General features: G+C 33.5%; 1 long non-coding RNA gene across 1 annotated transcript; it reads right to left on the bottom strand.

Moving 5' to 3' along the window:
• Nucleotides 1-817: 817 nt before the first annotated feature.
• LOC107888351 (uncharacterized) lies at nucleotides 818-3,065 on the bottom strand. Its single transcript, XR_001681353.2, has 4 exons — nucleotides 2,881-3,065; nucleotides 2,641-2,677; nucleotides 1,210-1,235; nucleotides 818-1,105 (listed from the first exon to the last, which is right to left on the bottom strand). It is a non-coding gene; the product is annotated as an uncharacterized lncRNA (long non-coding RNA).
• Between the last annotated feature and the right edge of the window lie 5,395 nt (nucleotides 3,066-8,460).

The raw sequence follows: 8,460 nt of genomic DNA, 5'->3' as shown, positions 1-8,460 counted from the left end.
TGGATAACGTATGGAGGTTAAATTTCGATGGAGATTCGAATGCTACAGGTAATGGAATTGGGGCAGTCTTGATATCCCCAAAGGGAGATCATTATCCTGTTGCTAGCAAGTTGAACTTCGATTGCACAAATAATATGGCAGAATATGAAGCATGTATTATGGGCATTCGTGCAGCCATTGAACGAAGCATCAAAGTGCTAAGAGTATATGGGGATTCTGCATTGGTGATATACCAACTTAAAGGGGAATAGGAGACCAGGGACCGTAAGTTAATCGATTATAGAAAACTGGTCCTCGAATTGGCTGATGAGTTTGATGATATCACCTTCTATTATCTCCCACGAGAGGAAAACCAGATGGTTGACGCATTAGCTACTCTAGTTTCGATGATTCAGGTGAATAAACTTGAGGCAATGAGGCCTATTCAGATGAGTATCTATGAGACCCTAGCTCATTACTGTAATATTGAGGAGGAGGGAAAAGATGATTGTCCTTGGTAGGGGTGAGCATTCGATCGAATCAAAAATTTTCGAGTTAATCGAGTTTTCGAATCTCATTTTATCATCCTAACTTTATTTGAAGTTTTATCGAATCGAATCGAGTGAGATAGAAATCGAATCGAATCGAATCGAATTATTTGTTCGAGTTAAGTTTAAAAATAAAATAAAATTATTGTTGTTTATTTTTATGTAATTTTTCAAAAAATAATTTTCTTTAAAGTTTTTAAACATAATCATACAACAAAAAATTGAAGTAAATAAGTGAATAAATAAAAGTAACACAACATCAACCCAAATAAACAACATGATTCCAAATAAACAACAAAATTAATACAAAAAGATTATAATAAAAAACATAAGTAAAAGTCCAAGTAAATAGCATGAGTCGAAATAAACAACATTATAATAAAAAAATAAAACATAAGCAACAAAAGTCCAAAATACAATAGAAACCTACACCAAAATAACATAACAAAAGTCCAATTAACCAACAACAATAACAAACCAAACCAAACTAATAACAATAACACATCAGTTCAAAAACCATTATAGAAACGTTTAAGTTTTTTCTTGTGCTTCGAACACCGTTGATAATCTTGAAACATCTAGTAAAAGTATTGAATGAGTTAGTTAAATAATAATTTTTTTTTGCAAAAATAAATTAAATAAACATTTAACTTTATAAACTAACGCTAAGTATGTATGTTACCTTCTTGATCTTCGGGTATTATAAGTCTAGCAAATTTAAAAACAAAAGTGTTAGTTAAATTATGGGAATGCTTACTATTACTAATATAAAGAATACAAAAGCTTATTTTATAAATTAAAATTTATATATTACCATCTTCCATTGTTTGAAGTTGCATCATACCAAATCCCTAAATAAAATTGTAAAGATCTATTCCCTAAAAAAAATACATAAACATAAAATATTCCAGCTTGTTTCTAGTTTCAACAGTTAAACATAAAGCAAAACCTTTACAATGTGGCATTTGACCAGGGGAGATCAACACCACCCTTTCCATCTCAACCAGGGGAGATAAACATAAAATATTCCAGCTTGTTTCTTGCTTTTTGATCATTTTTCCAAGGCAGAAAAATGGGTTTTAACTAATGCTGATAGAGACATAAGAGAACCCCACAGTTTTTTTAATGACTGCTGAGGAAGAACAGTGTCCCATTACATGCTTTAATTCAAGAAAGTTACATTACAAATATTGTAATGTTCTGAAGGGAATGCATAGGTTGAATCCACTGGCACAAGTTGTTCCTTTGTTGGGATTAAACCTGAGTGACAACTTGAAGCAGAGGACATGAAACCTATAAGTGGACCATCTATGGTGATTGAGACAGATAATTAGTGCATATGACTACATATAAATGAGAAGCAAAAGCTGTATGCAAAATCATCCTTTTTTTACTTTTTTTTTTTACTTTTCTGTTTTGTAGCACAAAGAATGGTTACCACTTACCATCCAATCTCTCCATTTCATTTTCTCCACTGTCTATTACTAATTACTATAAAATATAATTTCTGAAAGATTTGATTTTTGCTTTGTCAGCTTGTTTATAACGCATCCTGCACAAATGTTTTTATTTTGCCAAATTGTGCTTCTTTGAGTTATTTTACCAGCTCAAGTTCCTATCATATATTTAGTGAGTTTTCTGTTAAATGAAGGTTGTGATTCGTCATTCGGATGAAATTGAGGTTGATAAGTTTGGTTGGGGCACTGTTGTTTCCATTGCTATATTCACAGTCATAACTTACCAAAGAGCAATCATCCTTTTTTTTATTTAGCTACATAGATAGAATGGTTTCTCCATGGCTCAAAATCATATACCCCAAAAAAACTACTAGTCCAGTATAGGTTGCGGCTCAAGCAAGGACCACTGAAGGGGTTGCCTGCCTGCCTGCACCTTTATTGCAACTACTTGTTCTTGGAGTCACAACTCACAAGAGCCTTAACTAAACTAAGCAAACAAAACTAAATTAAAGGTAAAAAATATACATGAAAATACTGTCCACTCCAGCACGTTCAACAGTTGAACCAAACAAAACCTTCACGTAGTAATCAACTAAACTAAGCAAATAATAATAAGAAAATAGAAAATTTAACATGTAACTCTAATTTCAACATACCTTAAAATCTGAAACCCGAGATTCTTCCTTCTCTTGGCTGGAAAACAATAATACAATTACAAATCAATATTAGATTATCTTCAATTAGGGAAAAAAAGAAGTAGAGAAGAGAATTTGAAAAGAAATATTAGTCAAAAAGACTGCACTGCATTATCTTCTTCACTGAAAAAGAGCAGTTGAGCAGGAATTCTTTTCTTTTAAAATTCGCAGAGAATAAGAGAAAAATAAAAGTTAACATACCTCTGATTTTGGAATTAGGTGGAGCCGTCAGCTGTGGAGGACCGGAGGTCAGGAGGTGGATCGGTGGAGGGGGGTCGACCGGAGGTGATGGTGAAGATTTTCGAATTGGGGAAAAAAGGGAGGAGGGACTGAGGGAGGGGAGGGCACGGGCTTAGTTAGGGATTTTGTTTTAACTTTTAACTTTTAATTTTTAAATTAGTGTTTTTTAAAAATAAAAAAATATGTGGTGTATTTTAAAAATAAAAAATATAGTTTTTATTCGAATTATTCGAATTCGAAAATTCAACTCGATTCGAACTCGAAATTCGAAAAAAAAATTGAATTGATTCGATTAACTCGATTAACTCAATTCGAATAATTCGAAATTTGAAATTTTTTTCGATTTTTTCGAATCGAATCGAATTTTGCTCACCCCTAGTCCTTGGTATCAGAATATCCTACAGTATGTGAAGAATCGAGAGTACACTAATCAAGCAACAGAGAATGACAAAAGAACTCTGAGAAGATTAGCCATCGAATATGTCTTAGATGGGGAAGTGTTATACAAAAGAATGAAGGATCAAGTACTGTTAAGATGTGTGGATGCCGTGGAAGCCAGGAAAATCTTGGGAGAAGTACATGAGGGTATTTGTGGGACGCACGCCAATGGTTTTACGATGGCTAGACAGATCATGAGATTTGGGTACTATTGGCCCACCATGGAAGGAGATTGCATTAATTATGCCAAGAAGTGCCACAAATGCCAAATTTATGGAGACAAAATACATGCGCCTCCTTCACCTCTTCACGTCATGATCTCTCCTTGGCCGTTTTCCTTGTGGGGTATGGATGTTATTGGGCCGATATCACCCAAGGCTTCTAATGGGCATCGCTTCATCTTCATGGTCATTAATTACTTTACCAAGTGGGTAGAGGCTGCTTCATACGCAAATGTCACGAAGTTAGCAGTCGGCAAATTCTTGAAGAAGGAGATTATTTGTCGATATGGAATGCCTGAGAAAATCATATCCGAAAATGTGTTAAATTTGAATAATAGCACAATAGCTGAGGTTTGCAGCCAATTTAAAATCAAACATCATAACTCATCGCCGTATCGTCCAAAAAGGAATGGTGCAGTGGAGGCGGCCAATAAGAACATCAAAAGGATCGTGGGGAAAGTGACTGAAACTTACAAGGATTGGCATGAGAAGTTATCATTTGCTCTCATTGCCTATCGAACATCTGTTAGAACTTCTACCGGAGCAACACCTTTTTCTCTGGTATATGGAATGGAGGCGGTATTACCCATTGAAGTTGAAATCCCTTTGTCGAAACCGTTTTCTTGAAAACAAAAATTTGGTTGTCGACTTTAAAAAAACAAAATGGAGTCGCCACTGATCCTTTATTAGGGTGTGATCAGCTCACCTTAAAAATTATTTTGGTCTACAAATTTTGAGAAAATGAGTTCAGGAGTCGGTTACGCACGAGGAAGGGTTAACACCCTCGTAACGCCCAAAATCGGTACCAAATTGATCATTTAATGTCTTAGTGTCGAAAGTTAAAAAGATTTTAAAATCAGCTCAAATGATGAAATTTGCAAAAGGATAATCAATTGTTCAAGTCATGTGAAGAAATCGAGTCCCAATACGTTAGGGTACAATTTCTTATAATTCCCGAACTTTGAATATCACTTTTATTTTATACGAAAATCTTCATTTTGAGAAAGTAACATGCCACACCCAATACGTTAGGACACAACAAGTTAAGTTCCCAAAAATGATTTTTATACTCATGCATTTTGAATAAAGAATATCCTCGATTATTTAAGATTAACAAAGAAAATCAGAACCCAATACGTTAGGGCTCAATTTTATCGAAAATCCCAAACTTCGAATATTACCTTTATTCAAAATAAACCTTGAATTAAGAGAAAATGATTTTGATATATTGACAAAACCAAAATATATTTCCCAAAGGGTGTGATACGAGCCAAGGAGGTGACACTCAAAGGGTTGTCTTTCCTAGTGGTCCAATCACTCGAAGCAAGGCACAACAATTAAAATCAAAGATGAATGCTTTTGTCCAAGACTTTGTTGCGACAAATTTAATTCATCATGTTCGTGACATTGACAAATACGGGAATGCAATTCACTGGACCAATCTTGGAATAGTAAAAGCCCATAAATTGGTGGATTAATTTTTTATGTATCTTATTATTATTATTATTTACTTAATTCTCATTGGTTGGGACACATCATTTATGAGTTAAGTAATTTTATTGGTTAGGTTATTATTTATTTATTTTCTTAGATAATTTTAAAGAGTTTTATTAGGATTCTATTACTCTTTAAAGAGTTTTTATTAGGATTCAATTACTCTTGAAAGAGTTTTATTAGGATTCAATTAGTCTTGTAATTTTCCTATAAATAGGCTTGTTTTCTACACATTGGGGGAGGAATAAAAAAGAAGAGTATTTGTTTTCTTTCAAATTTGTGTGAGGCAAATTTTTTTAGAGTAGAGTGATTCTTCTCTTGTTATTTAGTTTGGAGTTTGTTACTTTTCGAGGGTATTTCAGAGTTGCAAATATTCAAATTTCTTTCCCGTTCATCGGTGTTTCTAGAGGTTCTTCTTCTAGGGGTTTCGTAGGGAGCCGCTCAATCATTGGCGTTTTTGGTTACAAGTTAACCAAGGGTTCCATAGGGCAAATCTATCCTTTTTATTTATTTATTTATTTATTATTTAACTAATTTTATTTATTCTCGTTTTATTTCTAATTTGTTTCCTCTTGTGTCTAGATCCGGGATTCCGCATCAGGGTGTATTTAAAGTTAATGTACAATATGATACAAATACTTTAATTTAGAACGTATATGAATACGTATTTACAAAATATATATACAAGTACAATATACAAGTAAATTCACAAATACATGCATGCATATATTTGACACACATGTACAAGGATACACATAAAAAGATAGAATGAAATATATCAATCAAAAAAACTAAAAAAATGCATGTATATGTATTTGAAAATCGTGAAAAATGATAAAATACAAAAATATGTATATGTGTATATATTTACAAAATAAAAAAAACAAACATATATGTATACATAAGTCATGAAAATATGCTTATGTATATATCCAAATATTTACATATATGTACAATATATAAAATAATAAAAATATTTATAATGATTTAAAAATATGAAAATGTATACATAAATATATCATGGAAAATGTATGTGCATTTTAAATTGTAAAATATGGGAAACATGTAAGTATTCTAAAATGTATATGTATACATATATATATATGTTTGTAAAAAAGAATTTATGAAGAATAATATATAAAAAATACGTATATACATATTTACAAAAGTAAAAAATATTTGAAACTAAAATATAAAAGTATATATATATAGAAGTTGAAAAAATATATATAATCACATGTATAAAATATATAGGTAGACGTGTAATGTAAAACATGCATATATATATTATAAAAAACAATATGTGAATACTATATAAGAAAAATGCATATATATTATATAAGAAAAATGCATGTGAATGAACATAGAGATAATGATAGTAATAATGATAATATATAATATAATAATAATGTTTTTTTTAAATAATTAAATAAAAAAATAGTTCAAAAAGAAAAAGTGGATTAAATTGAAAAAAAAGACGAAAAACGGGGGCAAATTAGAAATAAATAAAAGGACCAAATCGAATGCTCAGGAAACAATGGAGGACCAAAAAGGGAATTAATCCCTCCCTCCTATATGCTGCGCAGCACTGGATTAAATCGTCACGCGAGTAAAATATTTGAGCCAAATTTTAAAGAGGAAAAAGAACTTGATTAAAACACGTCACAAAAGGGGAAGGGCTAACTGCGCAATTTCCCCATTTATGTGGAGACACGCAGACCCCCCAAAGCTAAACGGCGTCGTTTCTTGTTTCTTCTTTAGGTTTTAACAAAAAAGTCAGAAGTTAACTTTGTTTCCCCCTTCAGCAAAGGAAACAGTTTCCTTAGGGTTTCTTCAACCCCCAATTGCCGCCGTTCGGCCCTATGCCAGAGCCCCGATCACGACGAAGCCGGCAACAACTGGGTGGTTTTGGCAGAAACAAAAGGTGAGTCTCCTGTTCTTCCCCTTTTATTATTTTAAGCAAAATAAAAAAATAAAAAGAAAATAAAACAAAAGCAAAAAAAAGTAAAAGATCACCTTTACATTAAAAAAAATTGTGTTTTTTCTCCCCCTTATATCTTTTTTACAATCGGTTTATATAACCAAAATAAAACATCAAAATATCAAAAAAAATCAAAAGAATCCTTATTTTCTCGTTATTGTTGCGATGAATACTGGTGTTGGATCCGCTTTTCTCGCAGGTACGAAGATCGTGGAGGTGCGATTTGTGTGGAGTGGATGAGCTGCGGCGGCTGGAGAGGGGAGGCTGCTAGGGTTTCTTTTTTTGTTTTTTGGGTTAGGTTTAGTTTGGGTCAAGTGTTGGGCCATTCTAGGTTTAGTTGGGCCCGGGCATTATTGGGTTTGTACACCATTCTCTACGGGTGCTATCTGAACTACAGTTGGATGAAGCCGATTGGGTCCAATCTTGGTACGATCAGTTGAACCTAATAGAAGAAAAGAGGCTAAGAGCTATTCGTCATGGGCAAATGTACCAGAAACGAATGATGCGAGCCTATAAAAAAAATGTCCGCCCCAGAGAGTTTCGTGAAGGAGACTTGGTGCTAAAAAAGATTCTCCCCATGCAAAAAGATTCGAGAGGAAAATGGATGCCAAATTGGGAAGGTCCCTATGTTGTAAAGAAGGCCTTTTCCGGTGGGGTTTTGATCCTATGTGAGATGGATGGCAAAAGTTTGCCAAACCCTGTAAACGCAGACTCCGTCAAGAAATACTTCGCTTGAAAGAAAAGAGAACCAAAGTGAAAACCCGCAAAGGGCGCTTTGCTTCCTAAAAAAAATTGGAGAGGCCAGGGTGAAAACCCGCAAAGGGCACATTGAGACCAAAGAGGGTTTGAGTCGAAAACCTGGAAAGGGCGGCTCAAGTATTGATCGGATTGGGGCATGAGGTGATTTGAGCGGATCAAATTTTGACCAGGGGCATATGATGATTTTGCTTTACCTGAACCAACAAGAAAAGATATGCGGCGTCTTGGAGCATTGACAGAGTATTGCAGATCTCCTAAACACATGTCAAACTCAGAATGGTCTTCAGAAAGTTTGTACAGAGAAATTCAAGCTGCGATAACTGGGGCACCTAGTTCTTATTCTATTTATATGTGTATTCTTGAAAATACATTTTTTTTCTTCTTTTCGCTAAGATACACATTCTCGATCCACTTCTTTGTTATCCTTCTTTCGCTATCTTCGATGTTTTATTTCTTTTGAGTTATGATCAGAACCAGCTTTATTCTGGTCCATTGTTATGATCTTTTTGCAAACATGTTGCATTGGAATACTGATTAATGGACTAATAAAACTTTCACGAAAGAAGTTTTGCATATTACTCTGAAAAGTTTCTAAATAATATAGGAACCCGAAACAGGACAATTGTTTAGAACACCAAATTTAAGAGT

This window comes from Gossypium hirsutum, chromosome D13, assembly GCF_007990345.1.
Source record: "Gossypium hirsutum isolate 1008001.06 chromosome D13, Gossypium_hirsutum_v2.1, whole genome shotgun sequence".
Lineage (NCBI taxonomy): Eukaryota > Viridiplantae > Streptophyta > Magnoliopsida > Malvales > Malvaceae > Gossypium > Gossypium hirsutum.
The sequence above is the reverse complement of the archived record's forward strand: the minus strand, read 5'-3'. Positions and strand labels throughout refer to the sequence as shown.